Raw genomic sequence first — 21397 nt, forward strand, 5'->3', positions numbered from 1 at the left:
AATTGTAAGGAAATGTTTATTCAAATTGACAGTCAAATTGATACAACTTCAGCACCATGTCAGTCTGGGGTTGCAGGGGAGGACACTTGAACAGAGCACAGCATGGTTGGTAACATTTGGCACAAATGAAGATGCAGTCCAAGCCAAGATCAAACCTCAAAAGTGATCTAATGTTTGACACTACGTCCCACACCATCTGTTGTGTAGGGCCAACCTGAGGGATACACTGTATATCAAGACGTAGGCCCGGCAAAACAGATGGCATGCAATATTGGCCTAATCGCCTAACATCAATGCCCAACCTCACTAATGCTCGTGGCTGAATGGAAGCAAGTCCCCACAGCAATGTTCCAACATTTAGTGGAAAGCCTTCCCAGAAGAGTGGAGGCTGTTGTCGCAGCATAGTGGGGGACCAACGCCATATAAATGCCCATGAATTTGTAATGAGATGTTCGACGAGCAGCTGTCCATATACTTTTGGTCATGTAGTGTGTTACAACAGGTCTAAATGTGTCATGACAGTGTTAGGACCATATTATAACAGGTTATGTCAGTTGTTTTGACATTATTACATGGTTAGGAGTGTCAAGTAAAGTAGCGAGAGTTTGTTTCTAGAAATATAAATAGTTCTAGGTTCATTTTCAACCTATTTTCCATGAAAAACAAATTTAGTGTCAAGTTTGATAAGGGTGACATATCGATAGCCACCTTTCTCAGTGACAACAACAAGAGCTCGTCTTTCGCCTTCAATCATGTTGCAAAATGGCTATATACAAAGAGCAACTTAAGGTGGAAGCGACAGCATTTTAACAACATGAAATCTTATTCAAATCTGTTCATATAAACACCCAGGAAGAATGACACCTTTTTTGTATTTCCTGACAAGACCACACGTTGATATGGTAATTTTCATAAATTCATAGAATGTTTGGGAATGACGTATAGTAGAGTTGGGCGGTATCCAGATTTCCATACCTTCACACTGTGCCTGAGCCATCCATGGACACACGGTAGTACACAAAAAAAGCCTAAAACACATCTCTTGCCAGATTGCTAACAAGTACTAAGGAATTCTCATAGCAGATGCTTGGTAAATGCTAACGCGCGCATACATACATTTACTACTAGGACAGACAACCCAGTTTGCAGCACACACAAAACAATTTCAGGAGGAGATTGTCTATCCTGCTGTTACCAAGAAGCTTGATGTTGCAAGCTAACATTAGCCACTTAGCTAACATTGGCAAGTTTGCAAAACCCAGCTGGAGAGAATTTATTTGGCATATCTTAGATCATTAACTTGGACACATGCACGTCGAACATCTCATTCCAACATCATGGGCATTTATATGGAGTTTGTCCCCCATTTGGTACTATAATAGCCTCCACTCTTCTGGGAAGGCTTTCCACTAGATGCTGGAACATTGCTGCGGGGACATGCTTCCATTCAGGCACAACAGCATTAGTGAGCTTGGGCACTGATGTTGGGCGATTAGGCCTGGCACGCAGTTGGCGTTCCAATTCCTCCCAAAGGTGTTCGATGGGGTTGAGGTCATGGCCCTGTGCAATTTAGTCAATTTCTTCCACACTAATCTGGATAACCCATTTCTGTATGGACCTCACTTTGTGCAAGGGGGCATTGTTATGCTGAAACAGGAAAGGGCCTGAATCAACTAGAATGACATTGTGTGCTGCAGCGTTAAGATTTCCCTTCACTGGAACTAAGCGGCCTAGCCCGAACCATGAAAAACAGACCACAGACCATTATTCCTCCTCCACCAAACTTTACAGTTGGCACTATGCATTGGGGAAGGTAGTGTTCACCTGGCATCCGCCAAACCCAGTTTTGTCCGTTGGACTGCCAGATGGTGAAGCGTGATTCAACACTAAAGAGAACCCGCTTCCACTGCTCCAGAGTCCAATGGCGACAAGCTTTATACCACTATAGCCGACGCTTGGCATTGTGCATGGTGATGTTAGGCTTGTGTGCAGCTGCTCGGCCATGAAAACCCATTTCACGAAGCTCCCGACGAAAAATTGTCTGTCCTCGGTTGCGCTACGTGCTTCAGCACTCGGTTGTTCCATTCTGTGAGCTTGTGTGGCCTACCACTTCGCAGTTGAGCCATTGTTGCTCCTAGACATTTTCACTCCACAATAACAGCATGTACGGTTGACCGGGGCAGCTCTAGCAAGGCAGAAATTTGACGAACCGACTTGTTGGAAAGGTGGCCTCCTATCACAGTGCCATGTTGAAAGCCACTGAGCTCTTCAGAAAGGCCACTCTACTGCCAATTTGTGTATGGAGATTGCATGGCTGTGTGATCAATTTAATAGACCTGTCAGCAACGGGTGTGGCTGAAATAGCCCAATCCACTAATTTGAAGGGGTGTCCACATACCTTTGTATAGTGTATAAAGCTGACAAACATTAGTAGTGAATTTCCTACACGTGTAAATTCACTTAAGTTGCGCTGCAGAGATAACTCACCTCACAAAGCTACCGTTGTGCTTCTTTGCAAGCAAACACATATAACTGGATCATACTGCTGTTTTGGGATGATCTAACGGGCCGAAATTATGAACGTGTCCAGCTTTATCTATTACCTAGTGCACAAGTTGACTGCAGATATTTATTTTTAATAATCCTAATATTCAAAGCCCCAAAAATGTCACGTACTGGAATGCTAACCAGTACTAAGGAATTCTCATAGAGAATGCTAACAAAATGCTTTCGAACACATTGAACATTAAGTACAGTTTCTGGCCTAAACTATACAAACATAAGAAAATACTACTGACAGACACAATACTAATATTAGCCAGCAAGGCTCTTGAACCAGGATGTCATGTATTGTCATATTATGTCTTGTTCCTGTTCTTTCTCTTCACTCCGTCTCCCTCTGCTGGTCATATTAGGTTACCTTCTCTTCCTCTCCTTCCCCCGGCTGTTCCTCAACTACTCCAACTACCTCGTTCACCCTTTTCCCACCTGTTCCCTTTTTCCCTCTGATTAGGTCTCTATTTCTCTCTCTGTTCCTGCTTCTGTCTTTGTCAGATTCTCGTTTGAGTTTCTCATGCCAGAACCAAACTATCGTCTCGTTTGCTTCACCCTTGTCTCGTCCTGTCGGAATCTACCTGTTCATCTGATGCTACGTGTGATCAGGTACCTCTGTCCTCTACGACCCGCGCCTACCCAGAGAGACCAGCAGTCTGTCGCCGCTCACCCAGCTATTCTCCTCTGCTGCTAAGAAGGGGACTCTAACCCAGCTATTCTCCTCTGCTGCTAAGAAGGGGACTCTTCTGTAATTATCAGAAGGACTTTATGATTCATTTGTCGCCCTCTCTGCGGGTTGTCTATTTTGCCATTATATACATCTGAAGAGGATCTATGTCTTCCCTGTGTTTTGACATTAAAGGACTCTGTATTTGTTAAACCGCTTTTGGGTCCTCACTCACGTGCATAACACAGGAGGAGTCTCTGCTGTTAGCGAGCGAATACTTGATTTTGGAAGAAGCTAACTGGCTACTAGCAAACCAAATGCACAATTCCGGTTAGTAGTCCAACACTCTAACCACTAGGCTACCCTGCCGCCCCGTGGGAACTCCTTCAAGATGGTTGGAAAAGCATTCCAGGTGAAGCTGGTTGAGAGAATGCAAAGCTGTCATCAAGCAAAGGGTGGCTATTTGAAGAAACTCAAATATAAAATATATTTTGATATGTTTAACACTTTTTTTGGTTACTACATGATTACATATGTGTTATTATTATTATTATTATTTCATAGTTTTCATGTCTTCACTATGATTCTACAATGTAGAAAATAGTCAAAATAAAGAAAAACCCTTGAATGAGTAGGTGTTCTAAAACCTTTCATCGGTAGTGTATGTATATGAGAAATTCAACGAACCAAAGGTGACAATATGGGATATAATTGCAACGCGCTACAACAATTAGGACGCCCACAGAGACTGTCATTAACAGCACCCATACCATGTTTCTCTCAATGTTGCTCTAGGGAGGGACTCTTGGAAATATTGATGATTTACCATGGCAACTACCTCGGCGGCGTTAATGCTTTTAACCAGCTCATTTAAGGTGCTATCGGTTACTTTTTTTTGTAGCAGCTGGGCTCAATAAATATAGCTCTCAGGCCCTGTTGGTACGTTGTTTTGTGTTGCTAGCTGGTGTGATTTTGTGAGATGTCAGGACAGGCTGGACTGAGTGACTGAGAAAGAACTGACAGTGTATAGGGGCTTAGGGAAAGTGCTGGAGTTCATGGAGTTTGTTCCATATTCTATCAATTCTCAAATCACACAAATTGAAGTAAAAAATAATTATAGTCCCTGGGAAATCGAAATGAACGCAATCAAGACCTGAGCTGCTGCATGACAAACGTCACTCCCGCACACAGTTTGCCACATCCAGCAGATGGGTGATGGCAATTGTGGGAGCTACTGTACAGCTGAGTCGTCTCAAATGGCGTGCGGATTGCAGAACTATGAAATCAGAAACTGCCCTGACTAGCAGCCCCGGAAATACCAAAAAACAAATCTACAAAGACATCTCCACAATGGTCATTCTTCAACAGGAATAACATGGTCATGTTACATGTTTCAATTAGAAATCACGCTATTCAGAACAGTTCAAAAGGGCAAGAAGAAAAGGTATAGGCAAAGATTCTTCTGCACCCTTAATCTTAATCTCATGAGATCCACCCGTATATAAATGTATGCCAATCCAAGGTCTTCCCCAGTGAAGGGAAGCCAGATAACTTCGGCAAACTTCATAACATGCTCAAACACAACAAAAAACCAGTGGATGCCCAGATGGCGTTTGCTTCATATTCTTGTGCAAACAGCCAACAGCACATTCTTCGAGATTTGCTCTCATTACACCAGCTCTTGGCACGTCCTCACAGTAGACAAACAGAGGGACTATGGCTTCCTGGAGTGCATTGAAATCGAGTTAACATTGAATTCTTAACTCCTGACAAATACTCCTGGAAGCGCAAAAACATTGTTTTCCATTTGTTGGTGAAATTACATGAGGCAAGCCCTTCTGGCCTGTAGCCTTTCAAGCAATAAGCTTAATTGCAAATGTATTTTATTTTGCTCTCAGTAGCTTCCAAGTAATGGAATGGGGTACAATGACAAAATAAAATTGAATCCTGTATGGCTGTTTTCCATATACTGATAATAGAGCCAAGGCTTGCAAACACACTGACAGGGAATTCACACAAAGAGAAAGCAATTGTCTAATCCAACCATTTTGTGTTAGGGATACTTTGGGATGTTGACAATGACCCCCTTTATCTACTTCCCCAGAGTCAGATACACTTGTGGATGCAATTTGTATGTCTCTGTGTCTAGTAGGAAAGAAGTTAAAGTTGGTTTTGCGAGCCAATGCAGACGAGTGATCCTTGATGAATACCTGCTCCAGAGCGCTCAGGACCTCAGACTGGGGCCAAGGTTCGCCTTCCAATAAGACAACGACCCTAAGTACACAGCCAAGACAATGCATGAGTGGGTTCGGGACAAGTCTCTGAATGTCCTTGAGAGGCCCAGCCAGACCCCGGACATGAACCCGATCGAACATCTCTGGAGAGACCTGAAAATAGCCATGCAGCAACATTCCCCATCTAACTTGACAGAGCTTTAGAGGATCTGCAGAGAGGAATGGGAGAAACTCCAAATGCAGGTGTGCCAAGCTTGTAACGTCATACTCAAGAAGACTTGTGGCTGTAATCGCTGCCAAAGGTGCTTCAACAAAGTACTGAATAAAGGGTCTGAATACTTATGTAAATGTAATTTCAATTTTAAAAAACATTTATTTTGTAAAAATGTATAAAAAACGTTATGGGGTATTGTGTGTAGATGGATGAGGGAAAAAACAAAATAATCAATTTTAGAATAAAGCTGTAACGTAACGATGTGGAAAAAGTCTAGGGGTCTGAATACAGTACTTTCCGAATGCACTGTATATATCTGTTCCAGAGCTTGTAATAGATAACAAGAAAATGGGACAGGGAAGGGTTGACCATCTTGACCTGCTGAGGAGCTATTACAATGTTTGACGCACAGGCTGAAAATGGTGGAAGTATGTGTGTTTGGGGATGCTCAACATTGCCATCACAAAGGCGTACATTGTGTGGGGGCCCCTTTCCAGAAACCACAGGCGCTGGTCCAAGAAGGCATTCAAAATGCAGCTTCTTCCTGGCAGCTACTGTGCCAGGAAGAGGAGAGCAAAGAGTGTGGCACCAGGGCATGTGGACTGAGTTTAAACTCATAATTTGAAAGCAGGTGAAGTTTGAAGATCTGCAAGAGAGGGCGGTGTGCATCCAGGGTGGACACTTGGCAAAGAGTGGGAGATGTGTAGAAACCTTCTTTGGGTGCACTACGTATTCGGTGCCACTTTGCACGATGGGGACGTGCTTCCAGAAGTTCCATGACATGTTTTAGGCTAAATGCAAACACTAAAATGACAATGTGAAATATCAACATGTACTACAAATCGTTTAGGGAAATGGTGTACTTTTAAAAATTGTCCCTGAGCAGTTGTGATTTGTTTCTTCTCTCTATCTATCTAATATTTGATGCATTCAGTGAATTTTTCTCAAAGTAGGCTACTATTTCTACATTATGTGTCAGGCCTGGTCTGTACTAAACCTTATTGAGAGAGGTTATCTACATGTTGAAATAGTCACTGAATAGTTGTTTGCATTTTTACAGAAGCAAAAAGCTTCAAATAGCCTACTTTGTGTGGGTTTTGAAATAATTTCTGAAAATTGTTCTCTGGTCATATTTCTGATTTAAAAAAAATCTATACAGTACCAGTCAAAAGTTGGACACCTACTCATTCAAATGTTTTTCTTTAATTTGACTATTTTGTACATTGTAAACCCTTTGTCAATATGACAATTTGGGTCATTGTCCTGTTGAAAAAATAAATGATAGTCCCACTAAGCGCAAACCAGATGGCATTTTGCTGAAGAAAGCCCCCCCCATCGCACCTCCTCCATGCTTCACGGTGGGAAACACACACGCGGGGATCATCCGTTCACCTATTCTGCGGCTCACAAAGACACGGTGGTTGGAACCAAAAATCACAAATTTGGACTAAGACCAAAAGTGTTTCTTGGCCCAAGCAAGTCTCTTCTTCTTATTAGTGGTGGTTTCCTTGCAACAATTTGACCACGAAGGCCTGATTTGACCACAAAGGCCTGATTTGATCACAAAGGCCTGATTTGACCACGAAGGTCTGATTTGACCACGAAGGCAGTCTCCTCTGAACAGCTGATGTGTCTGTTTCTTGAACTCTGTGAAGCATTTCATTTGGGCTGCAATTTCTGAAGCTGGTAACTCTTTTTTTACCCCTTTTTCTCCCCAATTTCGTGGTATCCAATTGTTTAGTAGCTATCTTGTCTCATCATTCTCTCCCGTACAGTAGTAGTGGTTTCCTTGCAACAATTTGACCACGAAGGCCTGATTTGACCACAAAGGCCTGATTTGATCACAAAGGCCTGATTTGACCACGAAGGTCTGATTTGACCACGAAGGCAGTCTCCTCTGAACAGCTGACGTGTCTGTTTCTTGAACTCTGTGAAGCATTTAATTTGGGCTGCAATTTCTGAAGCTGGTAACTCTTTTTTTTACCCCTTTTTCTCCCCAATTTCGTGGTATCCAATTGTTTAGTAGCTATCTTGTCTCATCATTCTCTCCCGTACAGTCTCGGGAGAGAAGAAGGTTGAAAGTCATGCGTCCTCCAAGCCAAGCCGCAGCGCCATCCAACCCGGAAGCCAGCCGCACCAATGTGTCGGAGGAAACACTGTGCACCTGGCGACCTTGGTTAGCGCATACTGCGCCACAGGAGTCGCTGGTGCACGATGAGACAAGGATTTCCCTACCGGCCAAACCCTCACTAACCCGGACGACGCTAGGCCAATTGTACATCGCCCCACGGACCTCTCAGTCGCGGCCGGTTACGACTGAGCCTGGGCGCGAACTCAGAGTCTCTGGTGGCACAGCTGGCGCTGCAGTACAGCGCCCTTAACCACTGCGCCACCCAGGAGGCCTGAAGCTGGTAACTCTAATGAACTTTCCTGTAGTGGTCCTCATGAGAGTCACTTTCATCATAGCGCTGATGGTTTTAGCGACTGAAACTTTCAAAGTTGTGGACTGTCGTTTCTCTTTGTTTATTTGAGCTGTTCTTGCCATAATATGGACCAATAGGGCTATCTTCTGTATACCAACCCTACCTTGTCACAACATAACTGATTAGCTCAAACGCATTAAGGAAAGGAATTCCACAAATTAACTTTTAACAAGGCACACCTGTTAATTGAAATGCATTCCAGGTGACTACCTCATGAAGAAGCTGGTTGAGAGAATGCCAAGAGTGTGCAAAGCTGTCATCATGGCAAAGGGTGGCTACTTTGTTTAACAATTTTTTGTTTACTTTATGATTCCATATGTGTTATTTCATAGTTTGGATGTCTTCGCTATTATTCGACAATGTAGAAAATAAGTAAAAATTAAAAAATAGTAAAAATAAAGTAAAAATAGTAAAAATAAAGAAGAACCCTTGAATGAGTAGGTGTGTCCAAACTTTTGACTGATACTGTAAGACACAAAATGTTAAGTACTTATCCTGCATTTCTGAGTTCTCTATACTAAAGAAACACTATTGTCAGCTAGATCCAGGGTTCAGGTTCAATGTCTAATTTAACTTAATTTAATTTAATACAAGATATAACACCAACTTACACTGCCATAAATGCAAGGACAGAAAAGTAATATTTTATGTCACACGATTTAGGACATATCTGTTAAAGACACCAACCATAATAAAGGGTTAAACATGTAATGACATAAATAATTGATTATAATCTGCCAAATGTGTTTATCAACAGCTGTAACAAGTGGTCCAAGGTAGGAAATCCTCACTTGGTACCCTAGTTTATACAAGGACACAGTTACAGTACAAGCAGAGTGATAAAGGCTATAACTGAATGACTTCCAGTACATGGTTGCACTGCATGATTTTATTTCATCCATCTAACCACACACAATACTCACTACCAATCATGCATTCGGACACAACTGACAAGTCTATAACAATATGACCTTATAATGAGGCATGTTGCTATCGATTGCCTTTTAGCAGTGTAAAAGGCAGTGTGCATATCTAAAAACATGGCCCTTTCTTTTCACCTCCCCAGGTTGTTGTATTGTTTAGGTTTCAGACGGCAATCAACATACAGTACTGTGTTTGTGACTTTGCTGCCATCAAAAGGCCACTGACAGCAACAACCGGGTTAGACAGTTCGCCACTATGAATCAATGTAGAGGCCACTATTCATTCAACTACTACCCATTACTCATTCCATTGATCAATTATGCAACAGAACAAAGACACTCCACAGTGAGATATACACTCCCGAGTGCATTTACTGAAACCACATTAACCCTACAGGTCTTCATCAGGTCACTAGAGGGGACATTGCCTGAGCAATGAGCAATTTGGGGAGTTGAATAGGTACAAATACACTTAAAACTACTGAAAATAACCAAGGGGTCAGATGGATTATGCAATTTGCGCCATCATTATTTAGCTTAAGTTTCAGATACTGTTAGTGATGCAACAGTCAGAGTGCCCCCAAGAAAGGGTAATTAAAACTGACCAAAAAGGCAATGGTATATGCAATTCTTAAAGGCCCAGTGCAGTCAAAACTTGGATTTTTCAGTGTTTTATATACATTTCCACTATGAGGTTGGAATATCACTGTGAAATGATGATAACCTTTTTGCGTAAGAGCTGTGTGAAAAGAACACCTGAAGTGTAAGCCTGTTTGGGTGGGAATTAGTGAATAGACCAATAAAAAAAGAAAGTTCCAAACCTGCCAATAACAGCTAATTTTCAGATTTCCACTCCCCTCTCAGACCACTGACAGTCCGAGCTACATTTTTGCTTGAGAAATTGCTCTTTGCTAAGAAGCTATATGTTGCTTTTTTACATATTTTTTTATACTGAAAATCACAGTAAAGTACTTAATTGTTACCCGGAAATTACTTGATATTGATATAAAAATGTGTCATGGTCCATTCAGTGGGACTAGGCCAGTCTGTGCACGGCTAAGACACTTCTTAACTGCATTTACATTTGAGTAATTTAGCTGATGCTCTTATCCAGGGTGACTTACAGTAGTGAGCAGGGGCTAGAACCAGTTCAGGGAAAACAGCCAAATGTTTCTTTTGAGGAATAGAAATATAACCAGAACTTAAGTGATCTAAACTTTTCCAGAACAGAACTATTATTAGTTAATAGACCAATGTTAACTAATAAGCCTGGGAACCGGTTAAAAGAAACGTTTTTACTTTCCAGGCATTTTCTTCAGACCCATAAAAAAACTCAAGCAAAGCCCTCACTCTCACTCAGAAACTGATTTCCAGTGTCTGCCTGTCAACTGAAAATCATGGCCAGTGTGTGCGTGTGTAGGCAACTCCCCTCTGAAGCCTAGGCTACTGTAGCCTACAGATATTACAAGCGTGATTTACGAATTAGAGACATTTTTAATTAGAGAAGAATTTTGAACGACCGGCTGAAATCGGTCTTGTGTTGCAAAATTTGAAATTGTGTTTTTTTACATTGGAGTAGAGACTCAGAGCTACAAAATGGTAAATCATACAGTACAGTTGAGGAAAAAAGGGAAAATAATTTTGCTTTGAAAGTTGATCAACTTTTGAGAAAATGTCCATTAAATGTTTTGGAACAACTATTGGAGAGTCCTTTGTCTACACCCATTCAGAATCATTCACACCCTCTTAAGCTTTAGCCCCACTCATCTCTTTAAGGGTTGATCTGACCTTTTTGTACTTCCAATAGTCAAGCACCCAAGCTAACTTGCTAGCTGCTTTCAGACACAAATGAGAGAACAGCTCACTGAATATTACTCGCCCTAGCAGAGCTGGTTAGGCTGTTATGTTATCCAGAACGTTGGTGACTGCAACTGTGTCATCAGATTGTCCGTTTGTAAATTCAAAAAGTGTCGCTCTCGGAGCGTTCAGAATGCACACCGGACGCTCTGGCAGATGAGTAGGGTTGATCCGAACATTCTGACCACACAACTGCAGTCAAGCACCAAAGCTAACTGCCGGACATTTACTGACACCGGCCATATTCAACTGTGTTGAGCATTCTTAAATCCATCAGTTATTCTGCGCTCTGGCCCGCCGAGAGTGCTCTGAAATTGGAGTAGATGACAATTTACGAACGCACCCGAAATGGTTACTTGCATAGTGGAGTCTTTTGTTAAGACATGTAGCTAGCTAGCTAGCTAGGTAAACAATGAACCATAATCCCAACTCATGATGTTACTACCCTGCAGGTAGCTAACCAATCAGGTTCAATGTTAGCTAACTAACATTAGGCTATAGCTAGCCAAGCAAATAGCTCTGAGATACAAATAATAAGATCATACATGTAACATTAGCGAGCTAGGTAAACAATGAACCATGATCCCAACTCATGATGTTACTCCCCTGCATGAATCTGCAGGTAGCTAACCAACCAGGTTCAATGTTCGCTAGCTAACATTAGGTTATAGCTAGCCAAACTAATGTCTCTTTCTGTCAAATTTTGAAATGTGTAATATCTGGAAATGTAGCTAGCTATCATACATCATTCATTAATTTAAGGGCTCCTGAGTGGCGCAGCGGTCTAAGGCATTGCATCTCAGTGCAATAGGCGTCACTAAGGTCCCTGGTTCAAATCCAAGCTGTATCACATTCGGTCGTGATTGGGAGTCCCATAGGGCGGTGCACAATTGGCCAAGAGTCATCCAGATTTGGCCGCGGTAGGACGTCATTGTAAATAGGAATTTGTTCTTAACTTACTTGCTTAGTTAAATAAAGCACGGATGGATGCCATGGTTGCCCTTAGTTTGAAGATATAATCCGGAGGCAGGTGTTTTCTTCATCTCCTTAGCTATCATGCTCAAATGCCACTGATTTCAATACACAGTACATTTTTTTAAAAGCCGAGGCCATTACTTTTCTCAATTCTTACAAATGCCACTTGTCTTACAAGAAGCTAGAATGCCTATATATGCTAACGGTTCCACACTATACAGGTCAGCACCCACAGTCACCGAGACTGGACCCCAGAAAGAGTAGCTGCTGCATGTGCAACCGCTAATGAGGATCCTAATAAACAAAACTAAATCTCGAGAGCCAAGGAACCAGACTAGCTTTATGAGGATCGTTGTAAACTTGAACCCCTTAGCCTCTGCATCGCCAATAGGGCTATAACAGTTACTAACACTACATAAATCAAATGCAGTTAGGTAGGCCCCTCTCGTTTGAGTGACAAGCCCAATATTCTCCTTGTGTAATATGTCCATGGAGTAGGGATGTCCAAAAAGTGTGTATATGTGATCTCTGAGTGACTAGTGGCCTTTAGGTATGTGTGTGTGTGTGTGTGTGGGGGGGGGGGGGTTATATTAATTAGTTCTACCCAGAGAAGCAGTGTGATGTATTCATATTGATAACCAATGTTACCTCAACAAAAATGTCAACACTGAGCAAATTTCAGATCTGCTGAGCGCAAACTTGATGACCTCTGAGGCTGTACCAACAGTTTTAACAGTGGCCAAGTAGGCTACTGTAGCTATTTGATCATAATGTAGGCCTACCAGAGGGACCTACCATTAAAAACAAAAATGGAGAAATGTGTATACCATAACATTTTAAAATGGAAATAGCTGTTCTATCCTACGGCAGTAGCAAATGTGTGGTGTTCAATGTAGGTCTACATTCAATGAGACTTTTGAAAAAAACGTGAAGGACTTGACATTAACCTGTTTATCCACTTGTCCTTCAGACAAGCTGGTGACTGAAAATGTTGTTTGATGCAAGAAACCACCATTATTCCCAAACCATTATCAGACAAATGATAGAGTTCAGTGTGTCAAATCGGAGGGTCTGCTGTCCGGACCTCTGGCAGTCTCTATGGGGGTGCCACAGGGTTCAATTCTTGGACCGACTCTCTTCTCTGTATACATCAATGAGGTCGCTCTTGCTGCTGGTGAGTCCCTGATCCACCTCTACGCAGACGACACCATTCTGTATACTTCCGGCCCTTCTTTGGACACTGTGTTAACAACCCTCCAGGCAAGCTTCAATGCCATACAACTCTCCTTCCGTGGCCTCCAATTGCTCTTAAATACAAGTAAAACTAAATCCATGCTCTTCAACCGATCGCTATCTGCACCTACCCGCCTGTCCAACATCACTACTCTGGACGGCTCTGACTTAGAATACGTGGACAACTACAAATACTTAGGTGTCTGGTTAGACTGTAAACTCTCCTTCCAGACCCATATCAAACATCTCCAATCCAAAGTTAAATCTAGAATTGGCTTCCTATTTCGCAACAAAGCATCCTTCACTCATGCTGCCAAACATACCCTTGTAAAACTGACCATCCTACCAATCCTCGACTTTGGCGATGTCATTTACAAAATAGCCTCCAATACCCTACTCAACAAATTGGATGCAGTCTATCACAGTGCAATCCGTTTTGAGAACTCCCTCCCAAAAGCATCAGCTTGGTGCCTCTGCTCACCAAAGCCCCATATACTACCCACCATTGCGACCTGTACGCTCTCGTTGGCTGGCCCTCGCTTCATACTCGTCGCCAAACCCCCTGGCTCCATGTCATCTACAAGACCCTGCTAGGTAAAGTTCCCCCTTATCTCAGCTCGCTGGTCACCATAGCATCTCCCACCTGTAGCACACGCTCCAGCAGGTATATCTCTCTGGTCACCCCCAAAACCAATTCTTTCTTTGGCCGCCTCTCCTTCCAGTTCTCTGCTGCCAGTGACTGGAACGAACTGCAAAAATCTCTGAAACTGGAAACACTTATCTCCCTCACTAGCTTTAAGCACCAACTGTCAGAGCATCTTACAGATTACTGCACCTGTACATAGCCCACCTATAATTTAGCCCAAACAACTACCTCTTTCCCAACTGTATTTTATTTATTTATTTATTTATTTTGCTCCTTTGCACCCCATTATTTTTATGTCTACTTTGCACATTCTTCCATTGCAAAACTACCAGATTGCACTCCTGTCAAATCTTTTTACTCAGGATAGGAGAAAGACCAATTAAGAAGGGCACTATTCCAGTGTTTTACTTGCTATATTGTATTTACTTTGCCACCATGGCCTTTTTTGCCTTTACCTCCCTTCTCACCTCATTTGCTCACATTGTATATAGACTTGTTTATACTGTATTATTGACTGTATGTTTGTTTTACTCCATGTGTAACTCTGTGTCGTTGTATCTGTCGAACTGCTTTGCTTTATCTTGGCCAGGTCGCAATTGTAAATGAGAACTTGTTCTCAACTTGCCTACCTGGTTAAATAAAGGTGAAATAAAATGATGCGACCCTCTGCCTATTAGGAACTTATCTTTTTCAAGACAGTCTCAAAATACAACAATGCCCCTTTAAGACATAAAACATATCTTTATCTGACTTTCTTTTCAAAGATGGCTAGAAACGCACATTATGTGCTCTTGTAAGAAGCAACCACTTCCCCATTGTTGACTAAAAATGAGCTATAACTGGGCTAATAACTCACTGACCAGCAAATAATATGAACCAATGTGCACAGGTGGCTACATGATCTCAAAACAAGAGCATCTTCTCATGACCGCTCATGCTGTCCTGTTCAAAGGTGAATGGCACAGCTCCATATATGGCAATGGCTATTTACATTTTGTGCTACTGCAGCTCTGATAGACCTGTATACACAGATCGGTGCGCCATTACCTGAGGTGTGCATGTCAATGCAATAGAATCATACTCCAATGCGCTCTGCCTACAAGAACATCTCTTGCACAGTTAGTTTTGCATAGTTTGTTTTTTTCCCTCTGTATGTTACATTGAAAGTGGCTAATATAGGGTTGATTCGAGCACAATTCCCACAGCATATCGAAACAGTGTTTGATTTTTAATTACATTTTATTTAACGAGGCAAGTCAGTTAAGAACAAATTCTTATTTACAATTTTTTTTTTTTTACCTTTATTTTACTAGGCAAGTCAGTTAAGAACAAATTCTTATTTTCAACGACGGCCTAGGAACAGCGGGTTAACTGCCTGTTCAGGGGCAGAACGACAGATTTGTACCTTGTCAGCTCAGGGATTCGAACTTGCAACCTTTTGGTTACTAGTCCAACGCTCTAACCACTAGGCTGTCCTGCCGCCCAAATGACGGCCTACCCCGGCCAAACCCTAACCCTGGACGACGCTGGTCCAATTGTGCACCGCCCTATGGGACTCCCAGTCACGGCCGGTTGTGATACAGCCTGGAATCGAGCCAGCGTCTGTAGTGACGCCTCTAGCACTGAGATGCAGAGCCTTAGACCGCTGCGCCACTCGGAAGCCACATTGTGTTAACTAAAGGGGAAAACTCTAGAAATTTGAGTGAGGTTCAATCTTGTGCTTTTCTACGTGGGCTGATATTTAATCTGCATGGCAGTCCAAGAGGAACATTGCTGATAACTCCATTATACAGTATGAGCGCGTAGAGTAATGAATAAACTATTCAAGAGTGTGGCTATGAATACTGAAGCAATATCAACAGTAGAGTCCTGCACGTGCATTAATTTTAAGCCCATGCTCTTCCCATTGCCAGCAGCATACCACCCTGCATCCCACTGCTGGATTGCCTCTGAAGCCAAGCAGGGTTGGTCACTGGAGGGGAAAAAGTGGTGATGGAGGGACAGTAGGAGGAACTGTTTATCTGGTCTAAACAAAATATCACAATTCCACAGGACAGTGATTGGGACATTTCCCTGTGTATCGTGCAGTCTTTCGGACTGATGTCCTGACTCTTAGTAGTCAATAAAGATCCCATGGCACTTATTGTAAGAGTGGGCAACTAATCATCCCCAGCTTCCAATGGGCTCATTCATCCCCCCCTCCTCTCCCTTGAAACTATTCCCCTTGGTGTTGCTATAAGTTCTACGGTCGCCTCGCTTCGCGTTCTTAGGAAACTATGCCGTATTTTGTTTTTTCATGTATCATTTCTTACATTGCTACCCCAGCAAATCTGAAGTTGTATTAAATAGAGCCGGGAAGGACTATTGGATATAAGAGCAACATCAACTTACCAACATTACGACCTAGAATACAACTTTCCCGAAGCGTATCCTATTTGGACCACCACCCAGGACAATGGATCGGATCCCAGTAGACGACCCAAAACAACGACACTACAGAAGGGGCAGACGGAGTGGTCTTCTGCTTCGTAGACAGGCTCATCGCTCCCCGCTCCCGAGTATACTAATTGCCAATGTCCAGTCTCTTGACAACAAGGTAGACGAAATTCAAGCAAGGGTTGCCTTCCAAAGAGACATCCAAAATTGTACTATTCTCTGTTTCACAGAAACATGGCTCACTCTGGATATTTTATCAGAGTCGCTACAGCCACCCGGTTTCTTCATGCATCGCGCCGACAGAAAAAAACATCTCCCTGGTAAGAATAAAGGCGGGGGTGTATGCCTTATGATTAACGAGTCGTGGTGTGATCATAACAACATACAGGAACTCAAGTCCTTTTGTTCACCTGACCTAGAAAGCCTTACAATCAAATGCAGACCGCATTATCTACCAAGAGAATTCTCTTAAATTATCATCACAGCTGTGTATATCCCCCCAAGCAGACACCTCGACCTTCCTGAAAGAACATCATTGGACTCTAAGTAAACTGGAAACCATATATCCTGAGGTTGCATTTATTGTACCTGGGGATTTTAACAAAGCTAATCTGAAAACAAGTTTCCCTAAATTTTAGCAGCATATCGAATGCGCGACACGGGCTGGCAACATTGCTACTCTAACTTCTGCGACGCATACAAAGCCCTCCCTCGCCCTCCTTTCGGCAAATCTGACCACGACTCCATTTTGTTGCTCCCAGCCTATAGACAGAAACTAAAACAGGAAATGCCCATGCTCAGGTCTGTTCAACGCTGGTCCGACCAATCGGATTCCACGCTTCAAGATTGCTTCGATCACGTGGACTGGGATATGTTCCAGATAGCCTCTGACAATAACATTGATGTATACGCTGAGTCGGTGAGCGAGTTTATTGGCAAGTTATTCAGTGATGTTGTACCCGCGGTGACTATTAAAACCTTCCCCAACCAGAAACTGTGGATTTATGGCAGCATTCGCACAAAACTGAAAGTGCGAACCACTGCTTTTAATCATGGCAAGGCGACTGGAAACATGACCGAATACAAACAGTGTAGCTATTCCCTTCACAAGGCAATCAAACAAGCTAAGCGTCAGTATAGAGACAAAGTAGAGTTGCAATTCAACGGCTCAGACAGGAGACATATGTGGCAGGGTCTACAGTCAATCACGGATTACAAAAAGGAAACCAAGCCCCATCGCGGACACCGACGTCGTGCCCCTAGATAAATTAAACAACTTCTTTGCATGCTTTGAGGACAATACAGTGCCACTGACACGGCCCGCGAACAAAACCTGCGGGCTCTCCTTCACCGTGGCCAACGTGAGTAAAACATTTAAACGTGTTAACCTCTCTAGGGTATGTGGGACGTTAGCATCCCATCTGGCCAGCATCCAGTGAGGTTGCAGAGCGCCGAATTCAATTACAGAATTATAACAATTCAGAAAACAAAACATATTTTACATAGGTTTAAAGATGAACTTCTTGTTAAACCAACCACAGTGTCATATTTATAAAATGCTTTTCGGTGAAAGCATACCTTGCCCAGAACATAATTTGATTTGATAAGTGAGAATGTGTTCTCAGTCAACTTACCTGGTTAAACAAGGGTTAAATAAAACGCCTGCAACGTTCAGGCCCTACCCTACCCATTGCTTCTTCCAAATTCAAGAAACAACTTCCTCTTTTAGGAAATCCATTAGCTGCACCTCAATGTCACTCACGCTCTGCTCATGACAGCTCTGGGTCTGTGAGTATCCATAGCAACAGCTTTGTTTGGGCTGCTCTGCTCAATGACGAGACTTGAGAGCTGTTAGCTACTTCCTTTTTTTTAAACTCTAAACTCAGACAAAACAAGGAACATTTTCTGTGAAATAATCTCTCCTGTCTTATATTTGGTGAGGTTGAAGCACTTCTGACACCATGTTATGATCTTAGTCAGAGCACGAGAAATTGGCTCAGCTTCAAAATGTTACAGAATAATTTGGTGATACCCGAGCATTACCCGTATCCTAGTTATTGATGAAAACGGTTTCGGGGCCCATCTGGCTCGGGTCGGGTAGCAGAGCTCTAAATCGGCGGTAATATGCTTTTGAAAAACGTTCAACTAACCCAGTGTGGTCTCGGGAATGAAAAGTAAGTGCTATGGATTTGCTCTGTAAATACGTGTGTTTTGAAAGCAATAGAGTTGTGCCCTTTTCAAAAGGGAACAACAACCCTCTTGTGATAAATGCCATGGATCTTTAGTGATCAAAAAGAATCAGGACCTTTGTTTTAAAGTTGAATTTTATGGACAGTAGCAATACACACTGTGGTATAAAGGTATGCTATAAAGCTACTTCATGCACTGTATGTGTTGCTTAGTAGGGTGGCCATGAACTGTGGGATTTAGTAGCACTGAGTGACTGGCAACCATGTAATTGGAATGTGATGACAACTTATGCAACTTTAGGGATCCGTAACAAAATTCACACTCAAACAGACATACAGCACAACATATAAACACGTAGTGAATGTGTGCATGTGGCACTTCTGCTGTGTGAACATAGTGGAAAATGGACTGATCATGGCTGAGCAGTACTATGGGTGTAGTGGCAGCTGCTCTCCCTGCGGATGTTACAAGTCTCTTGTGGTTCTGTGAACACCAGAAGTCCTGTACCGGGGCCCGGCCAGCAACACGATCCACTCGAGACCCCCCCGACCGAAACAGAGGGAGATCACAACAATCAATTAACAAAACGTACTGGGATTGCCGTAAACAAAAGTGCATGTGTGACCAACTGGGTTCAAACCCAGGTCTTCTACATGCTACAAGACTGTGTTGGTCTCTTGAGCTAAAGCCTATGCATTAGATCGGGAAGCTCATCCATGTAGTAGGCAAGGACACACATCACTCAAGTGTGGTACATCACGGTAGAGTTGAAATGAGCTTTTTCTGCCTGGTACATTACGTGATTTTAACATGAAACTTAAACTAAATGAACAATGAAGAGGGAGGGGTGGAAACCATTTAGTTTTTGCTTATACAACCATTCACCTTCATATGACAGATTAGAAAAGTACAAAACAGACATCCATTTACCCACTAAGGGGTTGAGTCACTTGATGTTTTGCCGTTTCTATCTGAGAGGTAATGCATCGAGTGCAGCACTCCTACGCCAACCACTCACAAACAAACCCTGAAAAGATTGATTCACAGCAGATTACGTCGACAACAAGCCCACTATACCTAGACGTACAATCATAATGAAACCACCATAACTACAATCTTACATCATTTCACATTGGAATACTTCAGAAGCTCAAAAACCCACTCAGACCAACACTGAACAAAAGAGTCATATATCTAGACCTACCCATAGAATTACATATTTAACTCTATATAAACTGATTTCTATGATTTTGGTGGACCTACTGTAGCATCATGCTGAACCACCATCACTAGAGTACACTCTCGTATCTTTTCACCTTGAGACACTTCAAAAGAATGGGTCTGAATGGAGTAGAAGAGAGAGGAGTTTGAGGGTACGGTTGGCAAGGCGCTAACTAAAACAGTGGCTCTTCACATGTAGGTGAGAGCAGCTTTGGTAATTAATGTGGAACACTGAGTGGGTAGTGGAGTGGCACTCAGGGCTTCTGGCCCCATGTGTTAACCATGCAACGAATCAGCCCAATTCATAAAATCACTTACATCCACTGTGATGGTCCCAGGAGCTCAGTCTGGGTTTGAACTCAACTTCAAATCTCACGCACGCACGCACGCACGCACGCACGCACGCACGCACGCACGCACACACACACACACTTCATGGCGAAATGCTAAATAATTTAGACCATGATAATAAGAGCTCATTACAATGCTGAGCGCAGTGAGTGAGTAGTCATCCAATTTGGAGGTTTTGAAATCTTGATTTCAGCTTAAATGGAAATTTAACAAAATGTTCAACTTCATATTAAATCATCTCCAGCACCACCCCAACATCAAAGTGTGAAAATAGTACCTTTTTTTCCCCAACAAAAAATATAGAAAAGGAGGAAGATAAGTGTTTCCAATGACATCAGTGTGCATTGTGATTTGAAGGAATTATGAATAGTAGGCTTGGCCTACTAATTGTCTTAATTGGTTGATGATGTCATTGGAAACACTCATCTTCATTTAACCCCCCCCCCAATTTTTTTTTTTTTTAAACACAGAAACATGCTATTTTCACATATGTTGATGTTGGGGTGGTGCTAGAGATGATGAATATAAAGTTTATGGAGGGGAATTGTGCCTGCCTGGTCCACATGTTCTCCTATCTGGGTTCTGGTGAAATGTGCTTACATTGCACAGACAGAGCTGTCAAAACTGATCTATTGCCTAAGAATGGCTCCCCCATTCATTTTGCTTTCAGCTTGTTTCACAAGATTTCAATGAAATATGGCTTAAGATAAGAGTGATTCATCAGTGATCAGTCTCTCGTACAGCACCAAATGACTAAATATAACTTTTGACAACTTACAACCCCCACCACTACCACCATGACTGACCACCTGTTAAATATTTCATTGTCCTTAAATGGATGGTCTTACACTCTGTTTTAAGCTGCAATACGTAGCTTTTTGGGCGTCCCAACCAACTTCTCATAGAAATGTGACTCATAGATCTGTCATTCTCATTGAAAGCAAGTCAAAGGAGCAGTAGATCTGCTCTATGAGCGTTATTTCCTATGCTTCCCGATCTTAAGTTTAGTTTTTAATTTTGGTTTTGTACATCAGCTTCGAACAGCTGAAAATACAATGTTGTTGGTTATGGGAAATATATTTCACAACGGTTTATTATGGCACAATAATTCTCGACACTATTCTTGCTTGTTTTGTCACAAACTGAAATTAGGCAAACTATTCACATTTTTGCAACCAGGAAATGGCAGAGCGAATTCTGCATTATAGTCAACAAAGCAGTCACTGCATCACTTTTCTGGTAAATAGCTGAGGGATGGAGCTGAATCACTCAAATTTATAAAACACTCAAATTCATAAAACACTCAAATTCATCCATTGGATGAACATTATAGTTGTTATCATGTTTTGAAGCTATATAGTGTTTGTTTACAATTACATTGTTTACAAAAACAAGTTTATATTTTGGGTTCAGA

The 21397-nt window shown here is 42.3% G+C and overlaps 1 protein-coding gene across 3 annotated transcripts in view; it reads right to left on the reverse strand.

The window, feature by feature from the left end:
* The window catches only part of kcnip4a (potassium voltage-gated channel interacting protein 4a), a 270469-nt gene that overhangs the window by 86530 nt on the left and 162542 nt on the right, over positions 1-21397 (reverse strand). The window lies entirely within an intron of this gene.

This window comes from Oncorhynchus gorbuscha, linkage group LG21 (assembly GCF_021184085.1).
Source record: "Oncorhynchus gorbuscha isolate QuinsamMale2020 ecotype Even-year linkage group LG21, OgorEven_v1.0, whole genome shotgun sequence".
Taxonomy (NCBI): domain Eukaryota; kingdom Metazoa; phylum Chordata; class Actinopteri; order Salmoniformes; family Salmonidae; genus Oncorhynchus; species Oncorhynchus gorbuscha.